Below are 16737 nucleotides of genomic sequence, written 5' to 3'. Positions count from 1 at the left end.
TGTAAGACAAGGGTCTAACTTAATTCTTTGGCATGTGGGTCCCCAGTTTTTGTGGCACCATTTGTTGAAAAGACTGTCATTTCCCCACTGAATGGCCTTGGTATCCTTGTCAAAAATCATTGACCATATATATGAGAGTTTATTTCTGGCATCTCTATTCTATTCCATTGGTCTGTATGTCTTTCTTTAAGCCCATACCACAATTTTGATTACTGTAGCTTTGTTGAGGGTAGGGTTTTAATTAGCAGTCACAGCAATTTCAAAGAACTAGGCAGGGATCAACAAACTTTCCCTGTAGTAAAGGGCCAGAGAGTAAATATTTTGGGCTTCACAGGCCATATGGTCTCTGTCACAATTACTCTACCTGCTATTATAGCACTAAAGTAGCCATAGACAATACATAATCAAATAGGAGTGGCTGTGTTTCAATAAAACTTGATAAAAATAGATGGCAGGATGTATTTGCCCCAAGGGCAGAAGTTTAACACCCCTGGACAAGAGGTCACAGCTGGGCATTTTCAAGGCCTAAAGGAAGGCCAGTGTGATAAGAACAAAGGCGAAAGAAGAGCGAGATGAGGTTGGAGAGAGAAGCAGGGGCTAGATCACACAGAGACTTGAGGACCACAAGGAGGATTTCATTTGTTCTCCCTCACCCATTCAGGGACCTAGTATGAGCCAGGGGCTGGGACTACAGAGGAGTTAGGCTCAGTCCTCAGCCTCAAGGAGCTTCGATGTAGAGGAGAGGCATAAGCTAAGGGGTTTCAATCCAGTACGTTTCCTTTCTGAGTCACGGGATGTGCTCTGTTCCATCACCTGAACCATGGCATCCCTGTGCCGAGCTTTACCGCGCTGCCTTAGTTCAAGCCTTTGATAATTCTCGCCAGGATGTTTACAACACTCAATTCAAACAGCTCTCTGTCTCTAGCCTCACCTTCTTCCAAACTACCCTCCACACTGCAACAAGAGTCATTTCTAAAATGCAATTCTGATTGCACCGCCCAACTTCTAACTATGTTGATGGCTTTCATTGCGGTCAGAGTTAAGTCTAGGCTCTTAGGATGATACATAAGGCCCTGCGTGATCAAGTCCTTGATAGCTCCTCAGCATCATCTGCTCTTTCTTCTCTTGGTGGGAGGTGCTAGCTGACAGCCCAGGACATCTATTCACACATCCATGTAAGAACATGATTAAACCCTGGCGTAACATCTGTATCAAAGAAGACTGTTTGATATCTATGTGAATTCTTGTGGTTGGTGTTTCTACCATAAAGTATAATTATGAATCGAGCAAGACTTAGTAATAGTAAGAGCAACATATATAGAGATAATCTGTGCCCAGCGTTGTTAAGTCATAACTACCTTATGAGGTAGGTTGTATCATTGTCCTCATTTTACAGATTAGGAAACTGAGGCATAGAAGGGTTAACTTCCCCAGAATCACACAGCTTGCATGTGTGATGGCATCAATATTCAAACCCAGGAATTCTGGCTCTATACTCTGTTATTAAGCACACTAAGCCCCCTCATTAAATCATAAATGTTATTTTAAACAAACACCTGATGATTATCATCAATGACCAGGTTGGGGAACTCCTATAAACATGTTATTTAAAAATACTGACTGAGGGGCTGGCCCCGTGGCCGAGTGGTTAAGTTCGTGCGCTCTGCTGCTGCGGCCCAGGGTTTCGCCAGTTCGCATCCTGGGCGCGGACATGGCACCGCTCACCAGGCCACGCTGAGGCAGCGTCCCACATGCCACAACTAGAGGGACCTGCAACTAAGATATACAACTATGTACTGGGGGAGATTTGGGGAGATAAAGCAGGAAAAAAAAAAAGAGAGATTGGCGACAGTTGTTAGCTCAGGCACCAATCTTTAAAAAAAAATGTCTCTAAAAAAATGAAGTAAAATACAAATAAAAATACTGACTGAAGCTGTGCCTGTAGTCTGAAAGTGTGGTTTCTGGATGGGAGCATCGAGATCACCTGGGAGCTTATCAGAAATGCCAATTCTCAGGCCTGGGCCCTGACCTACTGAACCAGAATCTCTGGAGCTGGGGCCCAGGAATCAGTTTTCACAAGCTCCCCAGGTGAATTTAAGCATGATAGAGTTTGAGAGGTGCTGCTCTAAAACTATTCCTAGGCAGTTGTAGGGGCGTTAGCTGGCGTGCCCCTTTAAAAACCATGTGTCCTTGAGGCTCCTGTCTGGGCTGTGGGCCAGCACGCACGATGATAACAGTCCTGGGCTTGGCCAACCCAGCTGCTTCCTCGCGGGAGAGTTGGCAGCAAGGCCCTCGAGGTCTGAGGGAACATGGAGCCCCTCTGGGGGAGCTCTGATCCTTGGAATGCAGGCCATCCAGGGATGGTCCCCTTTGGCAAGCACACAGCCTTTGTTCCTCTGCCTACTTAAGCCAGCTTCTCTCAGGGGTAGGTAGTGGGTGCACGCTGCTGTCCAGCTGGCCGCCACTGGACCTTCCCTGTAAGTAACTCCCAATAAACCTATATATCTCGTTCGCTGTCTCCTGGTCTTTTCTTTGGTCTCTCAGCAACCTATCCCACACTGCTCACCCAGATGGGCATGTGGTGGAACACTTGCTGAGCCAGCCAGGAGCCCAAAGAAAACCGTGTGAGCACCCAGACTATGGGGAATAGGAAAGGGAAATCCGCGGGGGTAATCCTGGGTTGGCTGGTGTCCTCCCTATGGGGGCCAGTCTCCACCATCCTTAATGGATGGGGCCCACTGCATGAGTACGAGGATGCCCCGAAAATGCCAAAGGGCTTAGGGGAAAGTCCTGGGCATGAGAGAAGCCCCAGCTGTTGCTAAAGCCGTGGAGTGGCCCCTCTCCACCGTAAGAGGCTTGCAATGAAGGCGAGGGATGTCCTGGGCATGATAAATGATGAGAGAAGGAAATCAGAAGCCTGGGCGGTAGCTACAGCAGTGGGATGGCCCCTCCTTGCTGCTGTTCACTTAGCAACAGAGGCCAAAATGGAAGCCTAGGCGAAGGTGAGGCAGCTACAAGAGAAATTAAAATTAGAAAGTGAAGCACGGCTGGTTCAAGTCAAAACTACCGGGTCTCTGTCAACACGCCTACGGGAGTCTGATGAAAGGACAGAGGTCTGACCAGCCCTGACTCGTGGGGCAGATCCCACGGACCTGCCTCCACCTGTTCGGCATATGCATTCCACCACAATTATACTGGCACAGAACTGGTGGAACTGGGGAACAGGTAAACTAAATAGATGCGAAAAGGATAAAAATTTGAGGGGGAACTTTTTAACAATAATTATGTATTATGGTGTATGTACTTAAAATAACCCAAGATGATGGCTGACTGTTTAATATCACATAAAGTTTTTGTGAGTAATCTAAACATAATTGTTGGGAACAAATGATTTAAATAAAAACAGGTAAAACTTTTCAGGTACAATAATTACGTTTTATGGTATAAACACTTAAAAAACAGCTTCCAAAATCTTTTTGGTAACTTGAAACTTTAGAGTTTTGCTAAATTAAGTTAAAGGATAAAAATTCATTGAGTATCTAGGTCATCTTCCAAACCAGATAAAATATTAGAAATTGATTACTACACACAGATTTGTCTGCCTTTGGTTACTTACCTCAAAGAAACTGAAAGATTCTTGAGTTTATTAATGTCCATGTTTTGTACACGCTGAGGAATTTTCTACAAGTAAGCACATATTTCTAGAAAGTCTCTATACAAAGAAAGTAAAATGTATGTTTTCAATAAAGAAGATATAAAGAGAAGATATTTTTCTTTGTTTTGTTAAAAAAAGATAAATTCATCCTAAAGTACTAGGAAGGAAAAAAAAAAGACATAGGAAAAATTCTAAATATAAAAAATAAGTAACAAAAGGTTTGTGAAAGTAAAACCTTGAGGAGTTTTGTGTATGGTCAAGTTGGCTGAGATTAAAATAAATAAGTTTCAATAAGAAAAGTAAGGCAGTCACAAGAATAGCTGCTGGCTCCCGTGCCTGCACAGGAGTGAGGACAGGCCAGCAGTGCCGCCGGCCAGGGCAGAAAGTGCCTGCCAGGGCAGGGAGAACACGGTGAATGCAGCCACCCTGCACCATCGCCAGCAGCAGGTGACCAGGACTCCTCGCCCCTCCCTTCTCTCCAGCAGGCGTGACTGAGGCTGAGCAAAGCACCGAGACAGCGGTCTACACAGCAACTGACTGCTGCAGCCCTGGGAGCAGCAAGCACCCCTTGGGAAAAAAGTGATAAACAACCAAACACTGTTCTGGTGGCTTTTACAGCGCCCCTGGTGACAGCCTGGGAACACCCTAGCCCCCTCCACTTAGAGGAGATCCAAGGGACCAGACCCATCCCTGCAGCGCTGTACAGATGGCTTGGATATTGGGGGACCAGAGACCACACATGAAAATAATGTATTGGTCGACAGGAGCAAAAAGCATTTTGCTGTTGGGGGTGGAAATGAGCAAAATGGCTTCCATCACTTCCTGCCCCCCCCCCCCATGGCAATGCCTCTATAACACTGCCTGATGGACAAAAACCCCCTGAGGTTGCCTTGTTTCGTTGTGTTGATGATGTCATGATAACCTGTGAGTCTTCTCCAGCCCTTCAAGACGCCTCCAGCTCCCTCATCACCCACCTATGCCAACCAGGATGGGTGGTCAACGACAGCAAAGTACAAGGGTCTGGGTTGTCTGTCAAATACTTGGGTGTTATCTGGTGGGGTAAGACAAAAGCGGTTCCTGCTACTGTTAGAGATAAGATACGGGCTGGCTGCCCTCTTTAAAAGTTGGTGCCAAAGGGTATTATCTGGGACTGGGGGACCACCAAGCAGGAGGCCTTCAGCCAAGCCAAAATAACGGTGAAAGAAATCGAGCACTTGAGTGTTTTAACACAAGGACAACCGTGTGAATTGGACATTTCCAGTTACCCAGAGGGGTTCGGATGGGGTCTCTAGCAGAGGCAGCAATAAAGGAGTGCCCCTTGGCTTCTGGTCTCAGTTGTGAAAAGGGGCTCACCCAGTGGATGGCACAATGGGCACAACAAAAGTGGACTATTAATGACCGCCCGTTGTGGAGGGCAGCGCTCTGGGATGCTATCTGGCACGGGTCTGGGGAATGACGATAACAGTGTACAGTATGTCTGCACATCAGGCGACAACACCACCAGGAAACTAACAAGCAGAGGAGTTAGCTCAGATCCATCTCCCGGAAGAAGTGCCAGCCGAAAGAGTGGCAGAGTGGCTACACAAGAAAACTGGACACAAGGGACAAAGAACCTTATGGCCTTTTGCCAGGGCCTGGGACCTCCCCCTGTGCTACGCTGGTGTGGTGCAGGTCTGTCGGGTGTGGCCTTCTTGTTCCTTGCAGAGACCCTGGGCCATTCCCCAGACACAGACCAAATCACTAGAAGCAACCAGCCCACTCAACATTGGCAGGTGGACTACATCGGGCCCTTGCCTCTTTCTCATGGCTGCCGGTATGCTCTCACTTGTGCGGGCATGTCTACAGGACTGCTACAGGCGTACCCCAGCAAGAGGGCCACACAGAAGACCACCATGAGAGGCCTGGCACCCTTCCGTGCTGCTTACAGCATTCCCACAGACATTGACAGCGACCAAGGTATGCATTTTACTGGCCAACAGGTACAGACATGGGCTGATCGAATGGACATACATTGGCATTTTCACCTGCCATACAACCCCACGGCCGCCAGGCAAGTGGAACAAATGAACAGCTTCCTGAAACAACAATTGAGGACAGAAGACAGGACCCTAGCCCACTGGACGAGATGCCTGGCAACTGCCATACGTCAACTGAATGAACATGAGAGACGCACTCAACCCAGTGCATATCAGATGTCGACACAAGACCTGACATGACAGTATGTCTACAGACGAGAGCTAATCAAGGAGAGAAACTGCAACCACAGATGGGCACTCAGAACAACTTGCTTTTGTCTCTGCCACAGAACTCCCTACTGGGACCCACATGGTCACTTGGCCCTGGGACTGGCAGGTGGGGCCCCGCTGGTGTGGTCTCTTAGCTCCTTGGGAAACAGGCTTAGAGCAGGCTATCACAGCGTGACCCTTCATTGTAGGGGGGCCACCCAAAACCTCCAAACTTACTAATCCAGGGCCTCCAGTTCCTCAAAGTACGTTCATCCTTTCCCTCTGGTGTGTTGTTGTTCCTCCCTTATCCTATACCACTGCCCCTGGGGTGCCCACACCAACTGGACAAGTGGTATGATATTGCCAGACTGGCTCGAAGCCACAGGCCAGTACCATACTGACTCAAGACAGTGCAACTCCATGCGTCTTGCTGGATGGTCATGACCTCCCTTTTCTGGTCCCCTCTATATATCTTACTTTTCGTCCTTAGGACAACGTCTGCCAACGTTTTTGCTGCCTGGGCACACACCATTGCTGACACACAACGCTCCAACTGCTGGGTATGCAGCAAGCAGCCTCTCTCTTCAACCATGGGCTGCCATGGCGTCTCCAAGCTGCCCACGCCTCTGACTGGAGAGCCCTGCGAGAGTGGAAGAGTGCCCCCCACTTTCCCATTCCTACCCCCCTCTCGTCAAGTCCTTGCCCTCTTGTGTCCTTGCCCTCTTATGCTGCCATGCGAAAGTATACCTGCCAGCTTGTGCGTGAGCAGGCTAATGTAACTCCAAGGGTGGGGTACTCTGTGTTTGATGGTGTAGGATGGCTGACTGCTGTACAAATAGAATTAAGAGGTTCCCTTCTCTGGTGCATTGAACATCATAATAACTCCATGCCATCAAAAAAAAGTATTTCAAAAAATATGGGTGGATACCTAAAGCAATGTGTAACCAAACAGTTATCATTACTGCTGATATGTGGCTGGGAAAACCAGACAACACCATGAAAGGGGCCTATGCCTCTCCTCGGGGGTGGCTGTGGGCTTGTGGCGCCCACGGCTGGCCCTAGCTGCCTTATAATCAGACCCGCAGATGTACGTGGGGGCACCCCTACATCCCTGCACGCATCCTGTCTTCTTTTCAACAGCTTCCTTCTAACTGGGAGGCAGTCCGTGCACGCCATCGTGTGCGACACACTGCAGGGTGGTTTTACCCCCTCGCCATATTTGCTCCACAAGCTGCAGTTGAGGACGTAGAATGGCAAGTGTGTGGCGTAGCCCAACATATGGCAACAGCCCTCAAGGATACTGGACACGCAAAAACTGTACTAAATGAATAAACCTCCCAAACGAGACAAGTAGTGTTACAAAATAGAATGGCCTGGGACATGCTTACCGTAGCCCAAGGAGGAACCTGTGCCCTAATTAAAGTAGAATGCTGTGTATATATCCCTGATTGTGCGCACAATGTTTCCTCCACAATGGCCTCCTTACGTGCTCATGTACAGGCCATTGACAACCTGTCCACTGACCCAGTACAGTATCCGCCTGGATACAATCCCTCCCCTCTACCTGGCGACATGCTTTCTTTGCTGTCCTTGCCTTTTCACTGCTTCTTTTATTTTCACGTTGTGCTCTCTGTTGCTGTTGTGGACTCTGGCTACAGTGCTTCTCGCTGCGTCTGGCTCCAGGGAAGCCGTGGAATATCGGCACAAGATTGTAACTGGCTGCGTGCCTTTAGCAAATTGCTCAAGCCGAGCCTCGGTTTCCTCATTAACAGCTTAAAATAATATTCTCCTTGAGCCACTCCCCATGATGGTTGTGAAAAACCAAGCAGGATAATGTGTGTCACAATCTTTGTACAGAATGATAACGTGGTGATCAAGTTTGATTTTCTGCTGTAACTCTTTACAAAAGAATATATGCATTTTCCCTTCTCCTCAGGAAACAAGATCTTGAGTCTTGCAGTGACTTAAAAGAACTCTTCTTTCTATGGTGTAGGTTGCAGGAGATATGCAGCTGGAATGAGAGGTTGCTCTGGGCTTGAAAAGAGAGGCAAGTGGCCTCACCTGAGAGAATGGGGCCAGCGTGTTGGCAGATCGTGGGAAGAACACGATTATATGTCTCTGAACTCATCTGCAGCTTTACAATTTCTCCCCCCAAAAGAAGTTGAATAAAAACCTGGGATAGCTTAGGCTAATGTTCAGCCATGTACACTCTTACAGACTTCCAGCAGTTTGCTGTTGTGTGGACAGTTTCCAGTAGCTTCTGTTCTGACTGGTCAACGTGTGTGCCACACAGGTTGTTGAATTTTTAAATAACCCCTCTGTTTATACCCCGTGATAGAAAGGAATGTCATTTGAAGCTTATTTCAAACAGAAGCAATTCCCCTCTGTCTGGGATGGTTTAATGGGCTCATATTGGGTCTTACCAGGCCTGTTCACGCCTCTGACCTTTGATCCTATTGCATGGTCCGCGGCTTACTGACCAATAGTTTCAGAGTGTTCATTAAAACAACACAGTCTGTAATTTACCTGTTCTGCCGCAAGCACGCTTCTCCCGCTGAGGAAGACACAAGCATGTGTCCCATGCATGTGTCCCATGTATGTGTAGAAAGAATTCTCTTTCCAGGCTGGGGTTTCTTCCATTCATTTGTGAAGCTGTGACTTCCCTGGCCACCACTCGCCTTTCTTTCTCCTTTTTTCTCCCATTGCTATTTTCTCCCCTCAGCTAGGCACAGAATAGGTACACTTTTATCTGTTTGGTTTTTCCCTCTTGGCTTGTCTCTTTTGGGTTAACAGCGACTTGCAGATAAACATGTATCATTTGGGACAGGGAGCCACTCACTTTAAAGGGGAATACTCTCTCAGCCCCAGACCCACCGAATTCTGCTACTTTATAACAGGATCTCCAGGGGATTCGTACTCACATTAAAATATGAGAAGGACTGGCTCAAGCGACACACTTGTTAAAGCACGTGACAAGAACAGAAACCGTATTAATTCTATTCCTTGCTCAAACTGACTTCAAACCATGTAATAGATTCATATGCCTTATAATCTTCACCTCCAAATGGCAGGGGGAAGACACCACTTATTTTTCTAGCATGCATAATTTTTAATTGAAGCTGAAATGTTCAAAATGACCACTAACGACATCAGTTGAGGCATGATATGGACACTTAATTCCCTAAATTACAAAAATCACAAAAAGATTTCTGGCTCTGCTCACAGTGGCCCATGCATCTAAGGAGCAGCCCCACATCGTCCCTCACTTGAGGTGACTTGACTTCGCATGTCTGGGAACTGTCTCACGGAAACGCCACGACTTAGAGATAGTCTATCAAAGCAGGTACAGCCACGGCAGGCGCAGAGTCTGATTTTTTTCTCAGGCCTGCTACATAAATCACCTGCTCTGCCAAGTGCCTTCATTCCACCAGCAGCCCCCAGCCCCTTCCCCCCAAAAGCAGGAAACCTAGAGAGTTTAAGCCCTTGTTACCCAAGGCGTGTTCCACCAACTAGCAGCACTGAGGTCGCTGGGAGCTTGTCAGAAATGCAGAATCTCAGGCCAGCCCCAGACCCACTGAATTCTGCTGCTTTATAACAGGATCTCCAGGGGATTCGTACTCACATTAAAATATGAGAAGGACTGGCTCAAGCGACACACTTGTTAAAGCACGTACCAGGGTTGGGCCCATGGCCAAGTCATTAAGTTTGTGTGTTCTGCTGCAGCAGCCCGGGGTTCTCCAGTTCTGCTCCTGGGTGTGGACCTACACACCACTCATCAGGACATGCTGTGGTGGCATCCCACATAGAAGAACTAGAATGACTTACGACCAGGATATATAGCTATGTACTGGGGCTTTGGGGAGAAAAAACTGAAAAAAAAAGAGGAAGATTGGCAACAGATATTAGCTCAGGGCCAATCTTCCTCACCAAAAAAAAAAAAAAAAAAAGACACACACCAAAAAAGAATCCAAATTCTCTACTCAGTATGAACATTTGAAAACAAAAACAGACAGACAACTCACCTCACTTAGGATGTGTGATATTGGAAGGAAAGCAGCCCAAACCTTGGTGGAGAGGCAGTAGTGATACCAAGATGATTTCTACACTTGTAGGTTTTCCTATGGAGACTTCAACCAAGATCCATGTCTCTTAAAGTCCAGAAGCTTCCCTTTGCCAGCTCTCAGGGGTCAAGAGCAAGAATCAGAGAGGAAATTCATCAGCTCCAGGCTAGGTCCTGCAGCTACTGAGGCTTTTCAAATGAACTAGCTTTGAGGAAATGTCCAGGGTGAAACGAACAGTTCTCACGTCTCCTTGAGTTCCCTTTTTCCCCACCGTTAGCTGTTTATTACCCACATTTCTTTGTCCACCACTGGGAGTCAAACTGACGACCTAACGCCTCCAATCGGCCTGGGATCCTTTTCTGACATTCCTGGCAAAGGCATGGGAAAGGGAGGAAACTCACGAGTCGGAGAGATGTTTTTATATCTTTCTCTTTGTGCAAGAGAATCCTGATGACAGCATCCCCAGCGCTAATAACTTTAGGAAGGATCGAAACCAACTCGAGCCAATCGTTTTGCTCTGTATAAACTTCCTGTCTTCTGCTAGCTCTGACGTAACTGGAGCCAGGGGTCTCCTTTCACAGGCCCTGCCTTCTAGCAAAAAACACAGGAAAATAACACAGATTTGGAAAGGAAGTGAAAGAAACCAAAGGAAAGACAGTGTTAGGCTTCACTGCAGAGGCCCACCAGGGATTGCACGAGAAGAGAGAAGCTGTATTTGGAACACGCCATCCTTCAGCGTTCTCCTTTTCTAAACCAGAAGTATAATAAGAAGTCTTGACTTCCTATTAATATAATTATAACAGTGATGTTATATTATCATTCCTATAATATAATTCCTATTATAATATCATAGATAGACAAGACTTCCTATTATATTGAAATGCAATGAAAGTTTAAAAAATCTTGACGTCATTAAGAAATTCCATCTGTCTATTTTTACCACTTCTTTATTGTGGTATAATACATGTAACATAAAATTTGCCATTTTAGCCCCTTTAAGTGTTCGATTCAGTGGCGTTAATGACATTCATAAGATTGTGTAACTATCACCACTATTTCCAAAACTTTTTCATCACCCCAAACAGAAACTCTGTAATCATTAAGAATAGCTCCTCCAGGAATTTTTTAAACGTGAGGATCGCTTTTTAATTTGGGGGGACCCCTCTCCTTCATGGTAGTAGTTGTACTTTAAGTACCCCTGAAGAGAAAAATACATAATGGCAAGAATAACATAGGTAACTCTTGTATATAAATTTGCTTTTTAATCATACAACACAACAAATCTTTGCACATTTGAAATCCGTGTGAGATTCTTCTTTATTCCAGTAGAAACAAGGTTTAGAACAAATCTTGGAAAAAGATTTCTCCCATCTGTGCAGATATATCTGAACTTCTTTTAAATGTGTTCTGCCTTTTAAATTCCTGAGGCTGATTGCTTCCTTTTGAAGGGAGAAGGAGATGAGCCAGCATTTGCTGACACCCACTGGGTATCAGGGTATCAGGATTCAAATCTCCTCTCGTTCTTTATCACAAACATGAATAAGTGTGAAAAATTATTTGTGTGATGTGATGTGACCCGGTGTGATAATTTTCCTAGTTAGTGCACAGCTGACCACTTGGCTGTGACGTGAGCGTGGGCAAAACAGAGGCACCTGCATCTGCCTGGCATTTAATCGAGCAAGGCACGTGTGTATTAGTAGTAGTGCAATTGTCTGTCTATAAGCAAGGCCTGGGGGCACCAACCAGACCAGTGCACAATCACACACTTCCTAATCAAGGGCACATTTTAAAGAAGTGCTGATATGTCCATAGAGATGGCAGAAGTTTTATTCTGTGGTTTGTTGTAAACCAAATAAAACTAACTTGGCAAGTACAATTTTAAGAATAATGAAAACATATGTTAAAAATAAATAACCATGATTCTAAGGATCAGCTAGACACTGTTGGGGACAAAAGGAATGTAAGAGATGATCCCTGTCCTCCTGGGGCTGACACCAAGGCTGGGTAGACAAGACCTACACACAGCCCCTAACAACAGTGTGGCTGAGGGCCATACGGGTTCAGGCTGCAGGTGGTGGGAGAAGAGAGAGGCCTGCACAGAAGAAGCAGGTTGCGGATGTTGGCTCCTCACTTCCTACGGATGACGACCTGTGGGCCACTTGGCTAAGGTGACTGAGTGAAATCTTAGCAAACCTCAGAGTAAGTGGGCTCGCGCTCTCATGATTCCCATTTATTCCAGAACAATAAACATTACATAAGTCCTTGCTTAAGAAGTAAGTGAGGCCTCTTTTCCATTGAGGCAAATCTAAGTGATTCCAATTTAGGAAACACACGTTGCTTTCTGACAGAAGGTAACACAAGCTTTAATTTTCAAATTTCCTCCCATGTTTCATGGAACATGTAATATTATGTTATTAAATATAATATTAAGACAATAGTAATTCAGTATGGAAAGGAAAAAAAGGAAAAGAAGCAAGGTAAGGAAAAAGAAAGAAAAGAAATTACAACCTAAATATTTACAAGTAAGGGTATGGTTAAATAAAATGTAGCATATGCATACATAGAATGTTACACAACAGTTGAAAAGAATGAGATAGAAATATACATACCCTCTGGACAAAGAAAGATCTCCAAGACATGTTAATGGTAGAAAGCGAACTGCTAATTAACATGGGGTATATAGGCTCACCTATGTTAAAACACATGTACCCTCACAAAACAAAACCATATATATATTTCCATATGTACCCATCTATGTATATAATCACATAAAACCTCTGGAAAAACATGACCCAAAATGGCAGCGATCTCTGGGAAATATGGGATCAGGAGGTAGGGATGTTTTGTTGAAAATATACATCTCTATTATTTAAAGACTTCCCAACATGTATTCATATACTTTACTATTTCTCTTGGAAAAAAAGCCAAAGACATTTACAATCCCACCTCCCACTCCTACTTCTCTGATCTCACTTTCCCCTTTACTAGTTGTAATGTAGCCAGACCTATCTCCTTGCTATTCCCCAAATATACGTACATCAACCCATCTCAGGGCCTTTGCACGGGCTGTTCCCTTTGCCTAGAACGTTCTTCTCCTATTTATCTATGTGGCTCATTCTTTCACTTCCTTCAAGTCTTTCTTCAAATGGTAACTTCTCAGTGAGGCCTACCCCGACCTTCCAACTTAAAACTGCAAATCCTCCTACTGACATTCTTGATGTGCCTCATCTTATTTTTGTTGATAGTACTTATCACCTTTTTTTTTTTTAAAGATTTTATTTTTCCTTTTTGTCTCCAAAGCCCCCCGGTACATAGTTGTGTGTTTTTAGTTGTGGGTCCTTCTAGTTGTGGCAAATGGGACGCCGCCTCAGCATGGCTTGATGAGTAGCGCCATGTCCATGCCCAGGATCCAAACCAGCGAAAACCTGGGCCGCCTAAGCGGAGCGTAAGAACTTAACCACTCAACCACGGGGCGGCCCCTCACCTTCTCACACGCTATGTAATTTCCTTATTTATTCTGTTTGTTTTTCTCCTCCCACTAGAATGTAAGCTCTATGAGGGCATGGATTTTTATTTGCTTTGTTTATTGGTGTATCCTTAGTCCCTAGAATTGTGTCTGGTATACTAGCAGGTGCTTAAGAAAATGTATTAATTCACAAATCTTCACAAGAATATCTTCATGTATTTTTTGGTATATTTTCAAAAATCAAAGATAACCATGAATCTTACAAATAAAAAGTTTGAATAAAATGTTTGAGGACCTCCTGGGTTCTGTGGAACAAGGTTTGAAAACTTTTGGCTCAAAGCAAAACAAGGTGGAACTTATGGGAAGGCCGCTTATTGAATGGAAGTCCTTCCACCGACTTAGGCAACGTATCTAACAACGCCTATTATCTTACACTGGACCATCTATTTTTCAAACAACTAAAAACAAACCTACCATTCCTAGGAACCTCTGTGAAATCCCCAGCTATTTCTTTACAGAGGCAAACAGCCAATGAAGGTCCTTTATTTCTTGTAAGAGAAGCACTGTGCCAAAGGTGAAGAGTTATATCGAAAATCATGTTTATTAATTCTTGAGGTCTCCTTTAATGCTTTCGGAGAAATGCGTATGGCTAAGAATGTAGATGGATTTTGGTCTTGTTTGAGCAGAGGTTTAACTCTTTGGGACAGGGAAGTGACAACACTTTTCAACAGCCAGCTTCATCTCCTAAAAAGAAGGTGAAGTCCTTTAGCTAGAGGTGACTTTTATCAGAATCAGTAGCATGGAAGTGGGAAGAAAGCCACTCCAAACCAACAAGGAGACGAAACCAGGAAGGTGGTCCCCAGGCAAACATTTTGCCAATCCTTTTGTCCCCTGGCTTTAACCATTCCTCGGAGCTCTGAGAGGCAGTGACAGAGAGCACATCTTAGCTTAGCCACTTGAAAATTATGGAAGGGTCTTTCCTAGGATCCCAAACTTGTTTTGTTTTCCAGCCTGTGTTGCTTCATAATGAAGTCTTCAGAATTCACTAGAATGAATCCTTACAGATTTGTGATAATCTATTCCTCTGTTCCAGGGTATGGAAAAGTTGCTCCAAATTTTCTTTAAGGCTTAGAAGCAACCTCCAGGCTTAGCAATTGTTTACTGAGAGTCAAAAGTTCTGTGTTCCATATCTCTATTATCAATTATTTATCAGTTCCTCAGCACTTGCAGTTTTGGTTTCTCATTTTGCCGGTTACATTATAAACTTCTGAGCGTTAAGGACCACATTTTAGGCTTTTGTAGTCCAAAGTATGTTGCCGTTCACATAGTAATTGTTTAATAAGGCTTCAAAATTAGCATTACAAACCAAATGATAATATAAACTGAGCCTACAAATATTACTTAAATAAATTCACTCTCATGGCAGAACTTAGAAATGCTGAATCTGCTTCAACGGCTGCTTCCAAATTTTAAAAGCCAAACATGACAACAGAAAATTAGTAACTGTGGTAGACTGTCCTTGTTAACTCTTCATTCTTTTTTTTTTTTTAAGATTTTTTTTCCTTTTTCTCCCCAAAGCCCCCCGGTACATAGCTGTATATTCTCCACTGTGGGTACTTCTAGTTGTGGCATGTGGGACACTGCCTCAGCGTGGCTTCATGAGCAGTGCCATGTCCGCACCCAGGACTTGAACCAACGAAACACTGGGCCATGGGGCCAGCCCCTGTTAACTCTTCATTCTCGTCATGCACTGAACTGGTGACAAGAGAAGTTCAAGGACAGGGAAGCTCAAATCAAAGCAAGTATTTTTTTTTTTTTTTGAGGAAGATTAGCCCTGAGCTAACTGCTGCCAATCCCCCTCTTTCTTTTTTTGCTGAGGAAGACTGGCCCTGAGCTAACATCCACACATAGCCACTTTATATGTGGTATATGTGGGACGCCTGCCACAGCATGGTGTGCCAAGTGGTGCCATGTCCACACCCAGGATCTGAACTGGAGAACCCCGGGCCGCCAGAGGGAACGTGCACACTTAACCGCTGTGCCACAGGGCCGGCCCCTCAAAGCAAGTATTTTTATTGCGCAGACCAACTCCACCTCTCTTTATTGCCTGGCACATTTGCGCAGCTGTTGATACATGTTTAGAGTCTGAGAAATCCAGACTCTAAAAAAAATTGAGTTTATGACTGGTGCTTGGATCAGCTCCATAGAGAATAGAGACGCTCAGGAGGGCAGCACTGGTTTTACTTCTTTTTTCACAAGGCTGAAGACCTAGACAACAAATGCAGCAAATTTTATACATTTGCATAATGGGGCATTGGTATGTTTGTACATGTCTTCTGTAGCAGAGAAGGCAAGGAAAAGTGTCATACAGGAAGGAGAGATTTTAAAATAGTAAAAAGTTAGAAACAATCAATGTGCCCCACAAGAGGGGGATGTGACATAAACTGTGGTACGTGATACCATAATCATAAAAATTAAGAAGTATATGGTCTATATTGATACATGACATATGAGCTGTCTGGAGAGGAGAAATCTTTTGCTTTACCCTCTTAGGTTTAGTTCCTGGGACCTGTGAATTAAACTGACAAAAGATAGATTAACAGGAGAAAAAAGGTTTATTCATAGAGAAGTTGCCAGTAACTAAATGGTTAAAGTTAGAGGAGTCTCTACCTGATTTAGTAGCGAAAAGAGGTGGGTGGAAAACAGGCTTTGTGGGAAGAACAAATAGGTTTCTTCAGAAAAGACAAATTGGTTTTTAGAACAAACTGGAGATAAGAAAGTGTGCGATAATATTTGTTTATGAAGATGTGAGTGGTCTTTTCCATCTTCCTGGCCATGGACGCTCCCGGAGAGGGGATATATGGTAGAATTACTCTCCCCTAGGAGCAGACCCATCCTGAAGAGGCAGTTTCTGACAGCTTTATTTCTCAGAAGATTCTGCTTGTAGTCAGACAAGGGAAGCTCTGAGAAGGCTTCTTTCTGCATCTGTTGATTCTCAATTGCCTTCAGCCCAAAATAATCCTTATGCCAAAGCGGCATATTTTGGGTGGCACACCCTGCCCCTCTTCAAAATAAAGTTATGTTAGGGGAAGAAAATCGGGACTAAGTGGCATGAACGCATCATTGATTTTGAAATGTAAAAGAAGTTGGCATGAACACGGCACATACCAGAAATTCATTTGGAAAACAGAAAATAGGGTTTTAATAGTTATTATTAGGTTTAGTGTTCTGTAACCTTACTAAAGTTCACAGCCATCAGGTTTTTTTAAGTGAGTGAGGGAGAGATATGAAAACATTAAGAAGAAATTCAGCCAGTCAGGGAAAGAGATA

General features: G+C 44.6%; 1 protein-coding gene across 4 annotated transcripts in view; it reads right to left on the bottom strand.

Moving 5' to 3' along the window:
* The window catches only part of ABCG2 (ATP binding cassette subfamily G member 2), a 130702-nt gene extending 120213 nt beyond the window's left edge, over positions 1 to 10489 (bottom strand). Inside the window, exon 1 of one of the 4 annotated variants that reach the window (XM_005608637.4) lies at positions 9903 to 10489. The gene's annotated coding sequence lies outside the window, so the exon portion shown is untranslated. The remainder of the gene's footprint in view (positions 1 to 9902) is intronic. The other 3 variants (XM_005608635.4, XM_005608636.4, XM_023637747.2) reach the window with 3 other exon arrangements.
* Between the last annotated feature and the right edge of the window lie 6248 nt (positions 10490 to 16737).

The sequence above is a fragment of the Equus caballus genome, chromosome 3, assembly GCF_041296265.1.
Source record: "Equus caballus isolate H_3958 breed thoroughbred chromosome 3, TB-T2T, whole genome shotgun sequence".
Classification (NCBI taxonomy): domain Eukaryota; kingdom Metazoa; phylum Chordata; class Mammalia; order Perissodactyla; family Equidae; genus Equus; species Equus caballus.
Note: the sequence above shows the minus strand (reverse complement) of the source record. Positions and strands in the feature narration are given on the sequence as shown.